The sequence below is a fragment of the Danio rerio genome, chromosome 9 (assembly GCF_052040795.2).
Source record: "Danio rerio strain M-AB ecotype USA chromosome 9, GRCz13ab, whole genome shotgun sequence".
Lineage (NCBI taxonomy): Eukaryota > Metazoa > Chordata > Actinopteri > Cypriniformes > Danionidae > Danio > Danio rerio.
Window position 1 is genome coordinate 12,608,825 of NC_141029.1, and position 18,912 is coordinate 12,627,736.

Genomic DNA, 18,912 nt, shown 5'->3' on the forward strand with positions numbered 1-18,912 from the left:
CAGCCATTGGATATAGTCCCTCCAGCGTGTCTCCCTAGGTAAGCGTCCTGGAGGCATCTGAAACAGATTTATCGAGCCACCTCAGCTAACTTCTCTCGATGTGGAGGAGCAGCAGCTCAACTCTGAGCTCCTCCCAGGTGACAGAGCTCCTCACCCTGTCTATAAGGGTGCGCCCTGCCACCCTGCGAAGGAAGCACATTTCAGCCGCTTGTATCAGAGATGTTGTCTTTTCGGTCATGACCCAGAGCTCATGACCATAGGTGAGAGTAGGAATCTAGACTGACCGGTAAATCAAGAGATTTGCCTTTCGGCTCAGCTCCTTCTTTACCATAATGGACCTGTACATCGGCCAAATTACCGCTGCACCGATCCGCCTTTCAATTTCACGCTCCATCCTTCCCTCACTCATGAACAAAACCCCAAGATACTTGAACTGGGGTAAGGACTTTCCTCTAACCTGTAGATGGCAAACGACATCGTCTGTAAATAACAGAGATGACATCTTGTGGTCCCCGAACCAGACCCTCTTCAGCCCAAGACTACGCTTTGAAATTCCGTCCCTAAAAATTATGAACAGAATTGGTGACAAAGGGCAGCCCTACCGGAGCCCAACATGCATCAAAACAACCTTAATCTAATCTATTACTTGCTAAATGTACAATAACCTAGCTCAGTGGTATAGAGTGAATACAGTAAAAATTAGGGGTGTGAGGAGATGTCGTGTTACAATATCTCATGAGATTAAATCTTGACAAGATTTCTCATTGAGGTGAAAAGTTGTCTTGTGAGTTGCAAGTTTATTTAATGAAAGCAACTAAATAGTTTTTGTATTTTTCTTTTCAGTTGAATAAAATATTATATGTACCATTCATATATTTCATCAAGGATTTCTTTAAAATTGTGTAAAAATCTTGTCTTGGTCTGGTGGACCCCATTTTTTGTATCGTCTTGTGTAGTAAGCGTCTCGTCAAACCCCTAGTAAAAATCTATACAATGAATGGTAATTAAGTGTGGATGAAGTTCAGACCTAAAAACTAGGTACAAATCAAGAGAAACTGATATATGACCTGAGGAATGGAGGACTTTCTGTATTACCATTGTGCTCATGTGCAAAGCACTTAACCCCAAGTAACTCCAGGGGCATTGTTCCCTATCAAGTGTACTGAAAAGTGCTTTGGATAAAAAGCATCTGCACAAAACCTAATAATAACCTTCCTACATTGCCGACAGCGAACCAAGAGTGCAAAATACCAGGAGTGCAGAAACTCTGTAAATATGCAAATGAATGAGCTTCATGAATGGGGCCATACTGTAGTTGCCATGTTGTAACCCAAGAAGCACACTGAAGTCGAACAGTCATGATAGTCGAGATATGACAGTAAGGAATATATCAAGCGACAGCATGTGAGAAAATAGCTATATTAAAGATGAAAGATCTCCAACTGCACGTCTTTTCATCTGCTCTTAAATGAAACACCACAAGCCCTGAATGCAGCACATATGTGCGAGTCAATAAAATGAATTGACTGGAGAGTAAAAGCACTTAGAAGAATTCAATATGCAAGATGATCAACTGTGTGCACATTTAATTTCACAAGCCAGCTCAAACAGCACTTATATTATGATCTTTCACATCTTCTCTTCATCATAAGGCAATAAATAGAGCGAAGCTGGGGAATCTGTGTACTGCAACAACATTTTCCTTATCACTGGGCTATTTTTATTCTGTTTGCCAGTAAACATATCTAAACATTGGTTCAACAAGACTGATTGCGCAACCCTCTAGAAAAGATGACTCTGATTGGGTAATCACAGCATGATTTAGAGGTAAAATGTTTATGTTTATATATAATTTACTGTGTATATAAAATGTTGACTCATTTATATTTCATGTTTTTTTGCAGTTTTTATCTATTTTTGCTAGCAACTGCATCATCATGATGGTGATTGTTTCGAAATAACATATGCCGTAATATGTCTAAAGTGTACATATTTTTAGAAACAATATGGTTCGAGGTAAAATCATTAATATCAATATACAATAGTTTGAAAAGAGCGCAAAAATAGCAAAGTACACAGAATGACCTGCAGCAGGAAAGTAAATACTGTTATCTAATGTGTCCTAAACATGAGACAAGTTTTATTTTGAGGTCTTTAAAATAACTTATTTTAAAGATACAGTGCATCAGGAAAGTATCCATAGCGCTTCACTTTTTCCTTTTTTTTTTTTTTGTTACAGCCTTATTCCAAAATGAAATAAATTCATTTATTTCCTCAAAATTCTACACACATTACCCATAATGACAATGTGAAAAAAAGATTTTTTAAATTGTTGCAAATTTATTATTTATTCAGATCTTTCCATTGATGTTCAATAAGATTTAGTCTGGGCTCTGGCTGGGCCACTCAAGGACATTTACCGAGTTATTGTGAAGCCACTCCATTGATTTTTTTTTTTTTTATCCTGCTGGAGGATAAACCGTCGCCACAGTCTGAGGACAAGAGCAATCAGAAGCAGGTTTTCATTCAGAATGTCTCTGTACATTGCTGCATTCATCTTTCCCTCTATCCTGACTAGTTGTCCAGTTCTTGCTGCTAATAAACATCCCCACAGCATGATGTTGCCACCACCATGCCTCACTGTAGGTGATGAATGGTGCCTGGTTTTCTCCAAACGTAATACCTGGCATTCAGACAATTTTAGTCTCATCGGACCAGAGAATTTTGCTTCTTATAGTCTGCGAGTCTTTTAGATGCCTTTTGGCAAATTCCATGCGGCAAGTGCCTTCTGTCTGGCCATTCAGCCATACAGGCCTGATTAGTGGATTGCTGCACAGATGGTTGTCCTTCTGTAAGGTTCTCCTCTCTCCACAGAAGAACGCTGGAGCTCAGACAAGACTTTTGGCCAGCGGAGAAATTAAAATGGTCGTGCCCAACTAATGCTGGTTCTCTCAAGGTTTTTTTTCTTCACTCCTATCAGGTGAATTTTTTTTTTTTCCTCTCCCCTGTCGCCACTGGCTCGCATGGTTCAGGATTGGTAGAGCTACGCATCGATGAATTGGCTCTTCAGTGTTTGAACTCTCAGTAAAGATTTTAAATCACACTGAACTGAGCTAAACTGAACTGAACTTAAACACAAAAAACTGAACTACACTGTTCCAGCTACTATGACCATTTATGTGAAGCTGCTTTGATTGTAAAAGCGCTAAACAAATAAAATTGAATTGAATTGAATTGAACAGAGTGACCATCGGGTTATTGATCACCTCTCTGACTAATCAAAGATCACTCAGCTTAGATGGCCAGCCAGCTCTAGAAATAGTCCTGGTGGTTCAAACATCTTCCTCTTACGGATGATGGAGACCACTGTGCTCATTGAAACTTTAAGAGTAGCAGAATTTTTTTCTGTAACCTTCCCCAGCCTTGTACCTTAAAACAGTACTGTCTCTGAGGTCTACAGACAATTCCTTTGTCTTCATGCTTGGTTTGTGCTTTGACATGCACTGTCAACCCTGGGATCTCATATAGGCAGGTGTATGCCTTTTCAAATCATGTCAAATCAACCGAGTTTACCACAGGTGAACTCCTATTATGCTTCTGAAATATCTCAAGAATGATCAATGGAAACAGAATGCATCTTAGCTTAATTTAGAGCTCCATGGCAAAGGGTGTGAATACTTATGTACATGTGATTTTTCAGTTTTTTTTTTTATTTTTAATAAATTTGCAACAATTTCAAAACATCTTTTTTCACATTGTCATTATGGTGTATTGTGTGTAGAATTTTGCGGAAATACATGAATTTAATCTATTTTGGAATAAGGATGTAGCAGAAACAACATTCATTTCATTAGTTTTTTAATCAGTGCTGTAGAGTATATGCTTGCCAAACTGGTGAAGGACAATAACATACTAAGTGAAATTATTTAGCAAATTTATTCATTGATAGATAGTAAATGTGCCAAACGTAAAACTTTAAATCTACTAGGAAGTCGCTGTAAAGTGATTAATGTCATGTGGAAATCAGAATTTGGTGAATTTAACTTCTGCTTTAAAAAGCAAGATTTGTTTATTTTATACTACAATATTACAATGTTATTTCACATGAGTTTAACTATACGGCTGCAGAATATATCAATTCATCATCGATACTGCAATGTTTGCATCTGTAACAGTCACATTGAGTTTATAGTTGACCAGGAGCCACAGTTGAAAGCACTCATTATTTGTGGATATTGCTAAGTTGAATTGTAAATTTATTGAAATGTATGTCATTTGCAAATGTTTTTAGAGCTTGTGACTGTGTGAACATTTCAAGACAGGTAAATCATTCAGGCACAATAATTAGTAACTATAAAAAAAGGTTAATTGAAATTGTGTTGTAATTGACTTTTGATTGTTCAATTCATGTACATGAATGTAACTAGACTCTCAGGAAACTTTACTTTATTTATCATTTATTGTATTTTATGCAGATGCACTTTTCTACAAAATCATCAGTCAGCCTAAAATTATAGGGTATTTTTTTCAAATAGTGTTATTACAGTCATTTGGTGAAATCGCAATGGGCTATATGCACACAGACTTTTAATTTTCAGCCAGTCTTTCCATTGCAAAATTGTCATTTTTAAGGTCTGATTTCTTTAAAAATCAGTGATCTTCACTGCCTGTTAGATATACGATATGAAGTGGGTCTCAGATCGGACAAGAATTTAAATGACAGTTTAGTTTACCCCATTATTTTCATTGGAGTTTATGTGCTATGGCCTGTTGTTACTGACAGTGCTAGTGGTTACAATAGTCTTGCATCTTGTTTTATGCTTAAAAACTAAACAAATGCTTAGGTCTATTTAACCGAATGTATTTTAATTTACAACATCAATACTGTAAAAACAAGCTTGTGAAATTGAAAATATTCACATTAAGTTTTCGTGGAAGTTTATCATTAGCTTTAAAACTCAAGCTGTGCATAGAGCCGATATGCATCGCAGGAAAAAAAAAAAAGTATCGCAATGTCAGTATTTTACAATATCGTGAAGCCCTAATTTTATTTTTTTTATGCACATTATGTGTACCATAGCCTTATGTTGTATGTGTTACATAGAGTTGAAAATCATTAATATGAAAATGGTTTCCCTGGACAACACTGGACAAGTATAAAAAATATTATTAAGTCAATGTGAAAACCAAAACAAATATAGACCTTATAGAGCTGGGTGATAAATCAAAAAGTAAACGAAATCAACATTCAGAAACTATACTTGATTTTCCAGGTAATGTTTTTCCATTTTTTTCCCCACCGCATGTGGAGTCACGTGACAGTGCTCTGTTTACACTCTGTGTCAAGCACAGAATATGGTCTGGTGCAGCCTTCACACTGTACACCTTACCATAACGCAGACACAGACCTCTCAAAAAATGTAACTAAACTTTGCGATGACGCATATCACAAGCTCTATGATTGGTCAGCTTGGTAAAGTTGTTGTGTGTGGGCGGCGCGGAGAGGGTAAAAAAAATCATAAATAAATTAGGATAAAAATCGAGGTAAAATCTTCAGTTATTCGAGATTTTGATTTTAGGCAAAATAGCCCAGCCCTAAGACCTTATGTTATGATTTCAAGGAATATTTAGCATATAGGAATTCAGGTTAAAAATGGGGGGGACTGAGTAAACTGTATAAACTGTGATTATTATAATCATTATTATTATTATTATTATTATTATTATTATTATTATTATTATTATTATTATTATTAAAAATAAAAGCAATTACTGTAAACTGTGATTATTATTATCATTTTTATTTTTTTATTATTCTTATTTTTATTTTTAATAAACATAATAAAAAAGAAAAAAATACTGTAAACTCTGATTATTATTATTATTAATATTATTATTATTTTATTAAACATAATAGAAAAAAATTACTATAAACTGTCACTTTATTATTATTATTATTATTAGTAGTAGTAGTAGTAGTAGTAGTAGTAGTAGCAGTAGTAGTTTTACAGCAACAACAGCATCTATAATAATATTATTAATAATAATAATAATAATTATTATTATTATTATTATTATTATTATTATTATTATTATCATCATCATTATTAATTAATTTATTTAATTATTATTTTTTATATGAAAAAAACAAAAACAAACAGTAATTGTGGAGGCTTGTGTCAGTACAAAAACTGCAGAATCCACTAAGCTCAGAGCAAATCGGGCCTTTATGAAAGCCCTGTGAGCTGTGCCACCGATTACCAGTCAGCTAAGTAAAGCTCCAATTACCTGACAATCCCAAGAGATCTGGAAAAAGAAGCCACTTGCGAACGTGGCACAACAAATCCATTTCATAATTGTCATTGTATCTGTTCATGTGACAATTACCGTCGTGTTAATGAAATCATCATCACTAAATGATCTCAATGGGCACAACTGCCACACTGATGGGGGACTGTACTGGCATATGCTTGATGGCCATAAATTCTCCAGCAAAGGCCTGCTTGGGGAAAAGAAAGAAATATATATACTTTTTTCAGCTTATGTAACAATATGTGTCTACTGATGTACAGCCGGTGCACAATGTGGGACGCTATACTCCCAGGAACAGAGTACTAGCAATTCAGGGCTATTCGGTTGAGTAATTATTCTTAGATACCGCCAGCTCTCATAAACTGTGGGTACTCTTTCCTGTCTCGCTTGACAAGACAGTCTACCCTCTTGCTCCCACTAGACAAAGACTGTTAAGTCACACAATCCAGAGATTTTACTTGCAGTGCTGAATGCGGTGGATGTTTCTTGCTTAATCTGACCAAGAACTATCTGGTCACATATTGTGGAAATAGTGGGCCTAAATACAGTGGCATGGACTTTTGGCACTGATAGCTTACATTTTATAGAGCAGGATGGCTGATGCACAATACATTTAAAATAAACATGACACATATCTCAAAATGTACATTTGCTACATATAATTATTGTTAGAATTATTAATCAAAACATTATGAAATGTGAATTATACAGTAGCATGAGCTTGCATTTTAGACCGAATAATTACACACTCGAGTGGCCATGCTGTTGAAATGACACAGTGCATATACCTCAGCATAATAAATATTTGCATAGTGAAAATATCATAATCAGCCATCAACAAATGTGGACTCAACAGGCTTTTAAGTCTTGAGAAATGCTATTTGCAGTTTAATTTCTCAATCTTTTTTCTGACAGCCAAGATGCTTTGTCGGTAGAAAGCATTAGCTCTTCTATTTTAAACATTTGGTTTGAAATAACCCATTTTTTTATTCATTTTTTGTAAGGTGTAAAGACAAACATAAAAGTGATGATAGCTAAAATATTAAATGTTACTGAAAATGTTTGTAGAGTTTTTATGTGAGAATTGGAGCCAAATAGAGCAGAACAACTTAAGGAAGATGGCAGCATCATTATTATATGTTTTTACATAAAGATTGAAAGCTCTATAAGTAAAATCTGTTGACTATAGACAATTGAATGTAAACAATGGCAATGGTCCTAACATATTTCCAGTTGTACAATTTTAATTTCCATAGCATTCAAAATGCTTTACATATTGATAAATAAAGTTATGATAGCTGTTTTAACGTAAAGTTCTGATTATATTGCCTTTTTTTTTTTTAAGAGTTTGACAATAAACAGGAAATGTTTATGGGCCAATGGCATCACCACATTGAAATGGTCTATACAAATCTTTGTTGCATTACAAGTATGTCTTTTTTTTTTTTTTTACTCGAGAAGGTATTACATATAAAAGGTAAATTCATTACTATAACTTTTCTATAGAGGGAAACAAGATACATTTGTTTAAATGGGACCTATTTTACCCCTTTAACAAGATGTAAGATAAGGCTTTGGTGTCTCCAGAATGTCTCTGTAAAGTTTCAGTTCAAAATACTGGTCATATTTTTTATTGTGGCCTCCAAAATCTGACCATTTTGGTGTCTAAATACATTGTAGCTGTTTATGTAACCTGTGGCTTTAAGTGTGAATGAGCTGCTTCTCCCCGCCCACCATTTCCACGTGTGTTTGCTTCTCATCATGCATTACGTCAGATAAAACAGCACAGTGGCAGAGACAGGCTCGGATGAAGTGGAAATACAGCTTATTAGTCAAAAATACCAAGTAAGTTTGTGGTAGAGTTTATTCAAGCCTTTCTGAAATGATGAGTCACACACAAATTATGCTTCCAGTACACACACACACACACTATGCCCCTATTCAAATGGGGCGTCAGCCCAATGCTTCCCATTCACTTTGAATGGATGATGTCAAGCAACTAAACTGTCGATCCGGCAGCACCGCTTCAGCAGGGTTGCTTTTGCTATGGAAGTGTCAGCCAATCTGATTGTTATATGCAAATACCCAAGTTTAGATGGTAGCCGATTGTGGATTAATTTCATTGGCTGATGCTGCTATAACTATCGCGTCAGCCCCAACTTCAGACACGCCCTCTGTCAAGCCCCTAAGCCCAGTGTGAATCAGGCGTTTACTAACACAATGCAATTGTGGTAATTATAGCAACTAAGAATTACATAGCAATTTTATTATCTTTATTACAAACATTCTCTGTTTTAAAACCATTTTACACTTAGAAAACTTTTGTAAAAGAATCTTTTTGAAAAGAGTTGTAACAATTATTTTATTAATAATTTATTTGCAAAAAATTTGTAGACGTGTATACCTGTCATTATAGAAACTTTGTGCCCGTTTATCAATTCGGGGAAAGCCTCACTTCAACGTCACGATGTGGTGGGCCTCAAAATCACTGGGATTTTCATACTATTTTAATGTTAGGAAATTTAATAAGACACTTGTCTTTTTTATCACTCCAGTATGACTGTGGACAAACTATACCTACACACAGTTCTGTCCAAACAGCTTATAAGCTTACAGCTGGCCATAAAAGATAATTTTTTCATCAAAAAATCTTTAAACATAAAAAACAAAAATACAAAAATTACAATTTGAACAAGGGGTTAACAAGAGTGGTGAAAATGAAAAGATTTTAAAAATAAAATTAAATAATCAAGTAAATTGATTAAAAATGAGAATCTAGGATGAAAAGGATACGTACAGTATGTGTATTCAATACTGTAAAAGTTTTAGCCATGAAAAGTAATATTTTAGTCGAGCTGCATGCTATGAAATTGATTTGACAGCTGGATAACAAAATGCATTTGAATTTTCAACATTATTTCTGTTCATTTTGAGAATTAAATTATGGTTTGTTTCCATAATGCCATCGTTGATTTTCTGTATAAATGAAACATCTATTATTTTTCATATTCCAAATGCCAAGCAGGATATTGGGATTATTAAAATCAAGGATAAAACAGATAACAGAAATAAAAACATTCATGTTGATGCATCATACATCAGCTATATGCAATTGTTTTATGACCACTACAAACGTAACAGGTTTTAACAATTTGTACATGAGAAATAACAAGATATAAAAGGAAATAAAACAGTTAAGGTTTTACAATCTTAGTGTTTCAGTTATATTAATTAGAGCATGTCTTGTTTTGTTTTTTTTTACACTGCCATATTTGCAGTTTGCACATAACATTTGTAAACCTGCGAGGTTTGCACTTTAAAATCATTTTATCTGCACAATGACAATACAGATTTTATTCTATTCTATTCTATTAAGAAACACATATGATCTTAAATGATTATTGACATCTGCAAAGACTATGTGACTTACAGAAAGCATATATGTGTGTACTGAACAGCAATGACTCAATGATTAATCCTTCAATGAGTCTTCTTTACTTTTTTTAATTCAAATGTTCACATAAACATCGTTTTGCCTACATCTCTGTGTACAGCTACGTGCTAAGCCAGATTCATTGTACAAATATCCTTTGAGTGGTTCCTGTTTTGCGACTAGAATATGATTTTGTGGAATATCCACTTCAAATGTCATTTCATTAAGCACGCATTCGGCTCTTGTGGTTTACAATACAGCATTGAGGATTTGAGGCTCAGTGGATTATTACAAAAAAAAAAGCCAGTGACATAAGCAGAGGTCACAGGAGACGGATGGAGCAGTAATAGGGGGAGAAAGAGAGAGAAAGATGGAAGGAATCAGATGGCGGTGTGTTCAGCGCCTTCCTTAGTACAGTATTGACAGCCGATCAATGGCTTTGGTCGTGCGTGGAGGGTATGTGCGGATATAAACAATGCAGCCAAATGCTGTGGTGAAGGTGATTGTTTGAAGATGACCCCGTTCCTGCTGGAAAATGTGCCCTTTGTTCATGAGATATCGCATTCAAACACAGAGAGGAGGCGTCAGTCCTCAATCCGGCGACAAAATCAAGAGGAGGAGAGAAAAAGAAATCAATGCAAAGCAACCTGGAAGAAAACAGGAAGCTACACACTATCTCTCTCTCCAATGCAACCAATACCTAAAGTGATAGGCAGTGCTTGGGCTGCAGTCCCAGGCTCAGACAGACTGATCGATGCCTGGTGTCCCGCATTAACTCCAGGACCCACGTTTTCTTCTGCCAGACCGAACATGATACTTTGTGGTCAAAGTGTTTCATCTTACAATTCATCTCGCAACATTGAAAATGTTTCATCCTGCAGTCTAGACACATGCTCCCTTAGAAACTCTTTCACCAGAGAGGTTTCTTGATGGTTCTTTTCTGGCTGTTTATGGCAAGACTAATGGTGTACTATGATTTATTAGCCACAGTAATGAGTCGGTTTGATAAATGTTGTTGTTATTAAAAGTGCACAGATTCATACATTTGTACCTCTGTTTTAGGAAGCTTGCGATCCAAACAGAAATTGTCCACACACCCTCTTGAATGTTGTGCTGATGTCAGTTTGCCAAGGCTGTGGATAAAAAAAAAAAAGTTACAAATGTTATTGAGCAATTTCTTGCCCAGACTGATCATTTTACTTAATAAAACCTCAATGTATTGTCAGAAGTCACAAGTATTTCTTTTGTGCTGCCTGTATATTGCTTTTTATTATTATTCTACCAGTGCTGGTAGCCATTGACATGAATTTTTTGATTCAGCAAGGACAGGCTAAAGTTTTAGGCCCAATCCCAATTCTACCCCTTAGCCCTTCCCCTTACCCACACCTCTCGTTTTGCGTGTGCCGTGAAGGGGTAGTGGTGTCCCAATTCTCTTTAGCTTGAAGGCGTAGGGCTAAGGGCAAGGGGTATACACCCCTTCAAATGAAGACTTTTCAGGACCACTGTCAGGGTTCTGCCACTCTGGTCTTGTAAATTCTTGTTTTGGTGGCAGAGCTCGGACACTACCCATGTCTGGTCCTGTTTCTGTCTCTGTGTGCGCGCTCCTGCTCCTGTCTCTCAGACGCGTGCGCTCTTGTACTCGTGTTTGTGTTTTCGTCTGTCAGCAGCGTGGTGTTTCATTCCCAGCGTCTCAGTCTTGTTGGTTTCGGTTTTGGTCGGCGCTGGGATGAGGCATGCACGCTGCGTGTGTGAGCGCACGGTGAGTGTTTTCATTCATCGTGTGCTCGTGTCTTGCGTCTCTTGTCAAAGCACGTGGCTTGGTGTTTACATTGTGGTCACGTGCTTTTGTCATGTGCTTCAGTGTTGTGCTTGTCTTGTCATGAACATGCGGTTAATGAGTTCTCTCATTGGCCGCATGTTCTTGTCCTGTGTTATGTGAGCGCATGGCTTGTGTTGTCTCTCTGTGTCATGCGCTCTCCCGTCTATTGTCTAGTCCCACCCTCCTTGTTAACTCATTAGTTTGTCATGTTCACCTGTTTGTGTCAATTTACTTTTGCTTTATAATCCCCCTCATGTCTTCAGTCTTTTGCCAGTTCGTTGTCTACACTCCCCGTGTTCCTGCTCCAGTCTTGCCTTGTCTTGTCAGCCCAGCCAAGTTTGTGTGTTTTGTTAATGTTTTTCCCCTCGGGGTAGTTTTGTTTTGCCTTTTATTTTTATTTTATTATTAATAAATACCCATTATTTCTTTGCACTTGAGTCCTCGCTCCTTTTCCCCACCTCGAACGTGACAACCACACTTGAAACCATAGGTAAGAAAAAAATCCCAGAATACCCCAGCAACAGCTGCACCCTGAAGTAAGGAGATCCACAAATTAGTTTTTTTTTTTTTCATTATTACGAATTTTTACAACAAACAAACACGTTTTAATGTATTTATAACTGCATTCATGTTTTACTGTCATGCTTTAAAAGAAAAATCGCTAAAATAAAAAACACTAAATTTTGCGATCTATTCGCGATCTAAAATCCCTTATCATAACCCCTGTACAGCAGTCCCACAACTTTGACACTTGACGACACTGGAATACCTTGTCAGAAAAGTCTAGTGGCTATCAATGAGCATTTTTCAGTGTTTGCTATAATGTATAATGCTGTTTTTGTTTGTTTACATTAATGAGTATGACCACAGTGTTAAATGCACAGTATTACAATCTTATTGCTGCATTAGATCATTATGATAACATAATATAAGCCTTCAGTGATTTCCTGAAGATAAATACCAAAAAATAACACAACTGAAATCAATCCGGCAGTCGCGATCGTCTGATCTTATATGAAGCAAGAAATTGCAAGGACATAAGATGACATGTGCAGGTGCTGTAGTGCGGTACAAAATAGAAGTGTGATTGGGCCGTAGTTTCAGTTAAACAATTAAGCTAATTAAGGTGTATATTTAAACGGTCTAAAAAGTTAAATTACTTCATTAATTAATTCAATTCATCTTTATTTCTATAGCGCTTTTACAATGTAGATTGTGTCAAAGCAGCGTCACATAGAAGATTATAGTCAATTGAAACAGTGTCAGTTCAGTTTTCAGTGTGGAAGTTCAGTTTAGTTCAATGTGGTTTAATATTCAATGCTTAAAGTCCAAACACTGAAAAGCAAATCCAACAATGCGCAGCTCTACAGGTCCTGAACCATGCAAGCTAATGGCAACAGCGGCAAGGAAAAAACCAATTGGCGAATAGTGAAGAATTAAAAAAACTCAAGAAAAAACAAGCTCAGGTGGGCACGAACATTTCTCCTATGGCCAAACGTCTTGTGCAGAATACGGTCTAGGCTGGAGAGCGCCGAACTTAAATTGTGGCATAAAAAAAGATGTAATTCATTAATAACCCTGTGGCGAGCGAGGCGGGGCTGAGAGCCATAGGTGCGTGTGAAGCAGGTGGCGTGAGGGAGATAATCAGGGATAGCTGGATGCGTCACCTGTCCTGAGTCTCATGAAGGAGCCCTGGAAGCTAAACGGAGGAGAGACACAGCAGTGCTGGATAAGAGAGGACTGGGCCCGGACATATTGTTTTACTTTTGCCATCCGTCCGTTTGTTTAATTTACTAATTAATAACTTATTAAAAGTTTATTAGTTCTCCGCCTCCTTCTTACTGGCAGCCAGGTTGCAGTACACTTCATTACAGTGGTGCCGAGATCTGGGAGAATGAGGGAAACATTTTCCAGTTGCCACAATGGTGAATGTTGGGGAGTTAACCTGAGTGGGGGAGAAACCCATTTATCTGCACAGAGTGCCATGGCAGCCCGAGGCTAGCAGGGAATGAATCTGCCTGCTGCCATCCCCCAGCATGGGGAGAAACAGGGGACGCAGGGCTCACCACCGGAAGGGAAAGAGCTGAAGGAGTCAACGCTGTCCGCTATGATGCCGAAGCCTGCGTCCTCCACTGAAGCGGGAGCGGAGCAGGAGACCAGACATTCTGCCAATCAGGAGAACTGCTGCCGGACACCAGAAGACGGACGGGTGGATAGATTCATCCACAGGGTTCCCAGCACATCGTCAAATCAAAGTGTGCTTGTATTGGGTGCACATAATGGTGTCTTTAATGCTTGAAAATTGTGGAAAGGTGTCAAAACAGTGACAAGAATTCTCTGTCACATACAAATGAAAATCTGCCACAACAAGATGGGTTTCTAATGCTTTTACTGAACTGTAATGACCACCATCCTGACTATAAGGAGAGAAAAAAAACAACAACATGTATTCTTGAACAGTCTGTTCCTTTTGTGGTCAAATCTTGTAACATCATGTCATTTTTTGACACATTTTAGATGTTTTTTGGCGTTTGGTGTGAATATATTTCAGTAAAATCACACCAGAGTTTGTCTGGAGGTGCACAATTTAACCACACTGCTACAACTCACAAAATGTCAAACTTGTGTAACATTTAGGAAGCAACACCCCATTCTTTGACGTTTCTCCATAACTAATAAATTCTCCTTGCATTAGCGATGTATTCAACAACAAAATGCTGTCAAGAACTCCAGAAATATTCCGAAAAGGAAACATTGGGTTCAAACTGAACATCTAATTCCGTGAAGTCAAAGGCACACCCAGGCCACACAATCATCCGCATGCAAAGTGGCTGCAGAGTTGTGAGGTGGCAGCGACCCATGCTTTGCTAATGGAGGAAGAAACAGCCAGCCAGTGCGCACTAGACAGATGGTTCCCCTCCCAGAATACATCTCATTTAATGATCTCATTCTAGTGGGTGTCATGCTCTCCAGCTTTGCTGTTGCTGGCAATTCTCAGCCTGAGTGGAATCATCTATGTATCATATAATTATAACGACCTGCGTCCGGCCCCGCGATGTCACGCTGGATCTCATGAAAGTAAATGGAGCTTTATGGCGATAATGCTAGAGTGAACATATTCCTCGTCTCCCTCGCCGCCGAGCACTAAAACGTGCTGCCCATGGCTAACCATCATAAAAAAACAGAGGAATGAAAGAAGAGATGAGGAAAAATAATAGCATGTAGCTCGCATTTTAAACCAAGTAATTACACACTCCAGTCGCCATGCTGTTGAAACGACACAGAGTATATACCTCAGCATAATAAATATTTGCATAGTGAAAATATCATAATCAGCCATTAACAAAGGTGGACTCAACATGCTTTTAAGTCTTGAGAAATGCTATTCGCAGTTTAATTTCTCAATCTTTTTCCTGACCGCCAAGATGCCTCTCCCATAGAAAGCATCAGCCGTCCTATTTGTCTCTGTAATAGGTCTAGGTAAAGCTTTTACTCTCCGCACAAACTACCACTATAATATGCTCTGTTAATCCATCTAGTCGGGCCTCAAATTTAAAAAGGGACATTTCGCTGAATGGGGGGATTTTCAATTGAAGGCAGATATTAGATTATTCTCGTCTTGATGGCCTGATGTGCTCTTTTTTTCCATTTGGATTTTTGGCTGGGTAATGGGCTTGTGTGGATATTTCATTCACCACACTCCATGCCGCTGACTGCTGAATAGGCAGGAAATGGATGTGATTTTATGGCAATTGACTCAATCAATAATCTCCATTTGTGGCTGCGCATTGTTGTGGTACGTCTTACTGCAAATGAAACCTTTATGAGAAGACAACTGAATAATAGCTGCTTTCTCAAAAGCAGTTCAGTAAAACCTCTTTTTAACCTCTCTTTTTCCTGCTCGCTGTAAGTTTCACCAGCACATTTTACATCACGCAAATGGGCATAACAAGAGGTTTCTCTGAAACGGCGTTCATTTGCATTTGTATTCCTGCTGGAGAGGGAAATGGGCACATTTGCATTGCGTATACTATTCCGTTTCATCCCTAATTCCTCAAATCCCTTCATAAACAGGGTACTTGTAACTCCTAATCCACAACGTACAGGAATCCCAGCAAAGAGCACTAATCTTAAAAACAACAATGGCCAACTACAAAGCTCTTTCATGCTGCAAGCATCTGTATTTCTCTTCCAATACATGAGGTGGATAAAAAAATCTTTTTTTTAATAGGAATTCCTGTTCAAAAAGCTCAGGGTCAGCAGGATTCTTAATAATGCTTTGTTTTAAAAGTCTCCAGCTTTGTTCACACTAGCCCAAATCAGATTTTTTGCTTATATAATCTTATTCTTTTCCTCTCTATGACAGTGTGAACAGCTCAAACCACATGCAATCTGATCTTTTCAATTCTTTACATCCACATGTGGTCTGAATACTGATATGGGGTTTGCAATGAGACTGTACTTTGAACAGTTGTGTTGGATTCTATGCATCTATCAGTTCACTAGATCAACTTAAGTCGTGATCAGTTCATTCTGGAATCTGATATTGGCCATGTTTAGAAAAATAATAAGACATTGTTGCCTTATCCTCACCTAGGCTACATTTGAAGAGTTAAGAAGCAAAAACCTTTACTGTAAGTCCCAATTGACATTTTCTTCTCAAATTTGAAAAAAAAAAAAAAAAAAATGTATATATATATATATATATATATATATATATATATATATATATATATATATATATATATATATATATATATATATATATATATATATTCCGAGACTCCTGTTTATGTGCCTTTATTCACTTTAAAGGTCCCCTATTTTGCATTATAAATGGTCATGTTTTGGTTTTGGGGTTCTCCAACAACAGGCTGATATGCATGCAAGGTCAAAACACTTTCATTGTTTTATAATATGCATGGATTTTACCTAATTATCCCAACGGCTCCCATATGATTCGTTCTTAGCGTAAAGCTAATCTGTGCTGATTGGTCCGATGACCCAGTCTGATCGTCATCTTCGCATTATGATCAGTCCCATGATCCTCAGCGCTCCGCTAGAGTCTGAAGTTAAACGTGCGTTCACATTTTACAGAATCTGGAACTACATATTTGGTGATGTACCGTATCGACATCGACGCACTGAAACAAAAAATTGAACCCAACTTGAATCATTAATTCGACTATTTTGTTAAAGAATCAATGGTTTTACACATGATGCACTTTCAGATTTAAACCCCAGCTGGATGTTTTCATTCACTTGCAAATATCCATGATAGGGGTTCTTAAAAGGCAAAGAAAAAAAAACAGCAACTACTCATTGCCACATGAACATGAAAATACTCATCCTACATACAGGAGCCTGAAAAATATTCTCATTTTAAAAGAAAAGTTAACATGAACATCTGGATATTGTATCTGAATTCTTTTTTCCATATTGTTATTTTTCATTATTTAAATGACTATGCTTTAAATTATGCTAAAACACTGACAGTTGTCCAAGTAGATTGGTGCCAAACAATAGGCATTTTTACACTATAGTTTTGCTTTGAATACATTTATTTGGCACTGTTGTGCTGTTTAAAGTTTAAATACTAATTTATAAGATTTGTTGCGACTTGAATCCATTCATATTGCTTATTATCGTTTTGTTTTGTTTTGCTTTGCTTTGCTTTGCTTTGCTTTACTTTACTTTACTTTACTTTGCTTTACTTTGCTTTACTTTACTTTGCTTTGCTTAACCCAAGACTATTGAATACACAAGATTTGTCACTCATATAGTTTTGAATGGGAAAAGGTATAATAGTCAATATTGTGAATGAAGCCCCACCCTCTAGTACAGGAGCCAATCATTGTAACGTCTTTTTAGATGTTAATATTAAACTAGGAGTAGATTACATAACATATAATAGTTTAATGTGTGTGACAAGCGGATGGAGAAAGAAATGAACTGAAAACCAAATATCACTGCAATTGTTAATTTCCCATACCTCCAATGAAACCAGTGAAAATATATTGTACAGTGAAAGAAAAATATTTAAAATGAATAAATTAGTCAGTAACTGTTTTCACCAAACTAAACTAAATATGAAAAGAAAAACATGAAAAGAAACATCTTCAACGTACCAAACATCTTAACTAAACTGCTCTAACTAAAAACAAAAACATACAGAAAACAGCACATTCTCCTGAACCTAGTGGACCAATACAAATTGTGCATCTCAGTGTTGTATATCGCGCGACTTACTCACTCCTACACCTCTCCGAGGTATCACTCAAACATGTCAGTTAACTGGACAAGTTCACAAGCAAACACATTGCATTATCAAATCTCAAATTTTAGACAAGAGCATTAACCAAGCAAATAAGCGATATAAACTGATCATTGTCCTGGGGAGCAGCTCGGACCAGACGTGAGTTTCTGCAGATTTTGTGAGATTCCAGTCTGATCTCATGAGGAAACGTAACTATTTGACATTTTGTCAGTTTAGTGGCTAATTTGTACAAATGCATACACGCTCAGTCATATGGAAATGTACGATTTTAAAAAGAAGGTGTGGCAGCAAACCCCGCTCCTAAACCAAATCGTCATTGGGGGATGAGCGAATCATACTAAATTGTACAAATGAGATCAAACGAATTAGACACTAAATCCAAATATTACGAATTGTCGTGAAATGGTGTTGGTGATTCAAGCATTTAGAAATGAAACTAAAGAGACAGTTGTTGTTTAATTTTGTTGGTGATTCCTAATATGAATTTTAATCTTAACTTGCAAGCAATTTTGGTGAATTTGATGTTTCCCCATTCAGACAGAATGCCTGAGAACACTGCCCGAGACTTTGATTTAACCTAGCTTAATTTCTAAATGAACTAACAAAAACTGAATAATCTGAATAAGATGTGAAATAATAAATATATTCTCTCTCACCATCTCTCTCTCTCTCTCTCGTCTAGATAATGCAATTTAGATACAGTGCAACATGCATACGTAGGTATGACCTTTTTTTCCGAAAAACATGGTACAAGTTCTAATAACTTTGCTATTTTAATATTTTGTAATAAGTTATTTCTGTGATAGCAAAGCTGAATTTTCAGCATGATTACTCAAGCCTTTATTGTCCTATAGTCTTTGAGACATCATTCTAATAAGAGCATTTGGCATTTAAGAAACATTTCTTCATGTAATCAGTTGATTTATTTTTATTTTTGGGGGGGATTCTTAAAAGTTCAAAAGAACAGCTTTTATTTAAAACAGAAATCTTCTGTAACATAAATGTCTTTATTGTCACTCTTAATTAGGTTAATGCATCCCTGCTGAATAAAAGCATTATTTTTTACCAAAC

At 36.7% G+C, this 18,912-nt stretch overlaps 1 protein-coding gene across 15 annotated transcripts in view; it reads right to left on the minus strand.

Annotated features, from left to right (window-relative positions):
• znf804a (zinc finger protein 804A) overlaps positions 1-18,912 on the minus strand; it is a 255,449-nt gene that overhangs the window by 149,477 nt on the left and 87,060 nt on the right. For 10 of the 15 annotated variants that reach the window (XM_087266808.1, XM_087266814.1, XM_087266811.1 and 7 more), the window contains one exon: positions 10,797-10,878. The exons of the other annotated variants lie outside the window; for them this stretch is intronic. The gene's annotated coding sequence lies outside the window, so the exon portion shown is untranslated. The remainder of the gene's footprint in view (positions 1-10,796; positions 10,879-18,912) is intronic. 15 annotated transcript variants of the gene reach the window in all.